Below are 2,130 nucleotides of genomic sequence, written 5' to 3' on the forward strand. Positions count from 1 at the left end.
CCCTCTCCTTCCACACCACAATCCATAAATGCCCTCATTTAAAGCCACAGATTTGTCTCCTCTCACCCTTTTCACGATTCCTGTACCTCCTTAAATTAATATTCCAACTTCCTCAGTGCCATGGTTGTTGAGAATTTAATGCAACTCCTTCAATGCCACCACCACTATACCCTTATTTTCTGCTCTCATGTTGGGCACTACCTTCTTTAAAACTTCCCACACTTAATTCACTCTCTCTCTCTCTCTCTCTCTCTCTCTCTCTCTCTCTTTGTTTTGTACATAAACAGCAACACATCTCAACATGTCCACCCCTATATGGTGTTAACTTCTTCTCCATTCATAGATCACTGTCAGTCCCTTCCTGCTTTTCTTCAACTCATTTAAACCAAGCCTTCTTTATATATGAATCTTATATATCTTATGTTTCATTATTCTTCTTCTTATGAGCACTTTCCATCCCCAAGTGAAAATCCCAGGTCTCCTTCTGAATTTTTCTTATCAATCTTCATGCTATATATATACACACATCATTTGTGGTTGCTTTTTCAGCAGATATGTGAAGAGAAGTTATGGCAGAAAGATGATGGCAATGAGGGGTAGAAGGGACCGGTTCAACGGGATATTGGTCCGGTTCAATAAGAAAGCAATGCTCAAAAGTGTTTTAGGGTCCTGTTTTTTCATTGAGCCGTGCCAATATCACGAGCCACTGCTCTTCACACCCCTGAATAATGCTTCTTCTCTTTGCACTCTTCAATTGCCTTTTCATTCACAGACATGTATCATATGCAGGTTATGTACTCTCCATCATCATCTTTCTTTAACCCTATTCTCTTCTTTTGTTTCTTAATATATGCTTTGAAAGAGTTTGTTTATATGTAAGTTATGGTTCTTATAATAGTAAGAAACAGTGCTTGTGCAAGTGTTTTTTTTGGAGGTTTATAATATATCCATATACACTGTTTTCTGTTTATTTAAGTTCTTTAAAATAGTTAATGAAAAATATATATATAAACAGTTTATACAAAGATTGTTTTAGGATGAAACAATTTTTGCACATATTATTAAAATGTTGAAATTTGTAGCCGTTTTTTCTGAACTTTAACATAAACTTGGCTTATATAAATATTCACTCTCCACATTCGTTAATATTTTTGTGTTGAAGGTTTTTTTTACATAATTTTAGGAAATATTTAATTTGTATATGATGTAATTATTCTTATCTATTGCTTCGTAATTTTGTGTAATTTACAACTCTTCTGAAACAATCCTCTATCTTAATTAATTTAAGGACTCAGACTACATTAATTACCCTTATTTATTGATTTGTAATTTTCTATATAATTTTCAACTGCTTCATTTATACCTGAAACAATATTCTATAGTATTTTCTACTTGTAAATAACATCAAGTAGTTTTTCAATACCTTTACTAAAAGCATCTTAATTACTCAACTATAAAAGTATAACTGTAAAAATTACACAATTAAATATTAGGTTTTTGAAACAATAATAAAAAAACTCAAAAGATATTTGAAATGGAAAATGGATATATACATTTTTCCTTTCCCTTATTAATGTCTTATAACATGTATTTGATTTGTAGACACTATTTTTCATTATATTATTCTTTCTATAGTTAATTTTACAGATCAAGAATGGATGCATATGGAATAAATGTATACGGCTGAAAGAGAAGAATTATAAATCTGGGTCTCGTTCTTTACCATGGACATTTCTCATTGTTCATATCATAGCAATTTATTTTTTTATTTTATTTTATTTTTTTAATATCATAGCAATTGTAATAGTATGATGGAGAGTTATGTTGTGGAGTCATTTTGTGAGACCATGCTTCTCTCGATTATCAATTATTCTTTGTTTTTCTTCACTATCATGATTAATATATTTACCAGGTATCTGCTTCTATATATATACCAACACAATGCACAATATTTAATTGCATATATAAAAATATTACACTTACTAAGGAATGTTTATTTCACGTATAATCTCAAAATATGCAGTTGAGTATATACTTTAAAGACATTTTCATGTTTGGTGAGAGGTAATGGTTATCTTTATTTACACTCTCATGTTTAAACTAGTTCTGGGTGAGTATCTTACATTTTTG

The 2,130-nt window shown here is 30.5% G+C and overlaps 1 long non-coding RNA gene across 1 annotated transcript; it reads left to right on the top strand.

Annotated features, from left to right (window-relative positions):
* The first annotated feature begins 221 nt into the window (after nt 1–221).
* On the top strand, nt 222–1,929 carry LOC137823492 (uncharacterized). The gene is made up of 2 exons (XR_011083136.1): nt 222–789; nt 1,636–1,929. It is a non-coding gene; the product is annotated as an uncharacterized lncRNA (long non-coding RNA).
* The last annotated feature ends 201 nt before the right edge of the window (nt 1,930–2,130 follow it).

Source organism: Phaseolus vulgaris, chromosome 11, assembly GCF_000499845.2.
Source record: "Phaseolus vulgaris cultivar G19833 chromosome 11, P. vulgaris v2.0, whole genome shotgun sequence".
Lineage (NCBI taxonomy): Eukaryota > Viridiplantae > Streptophyta > Magnoliopsida > Fabales > Fabaceae > Phaseolus > Phaseolus vulgaris.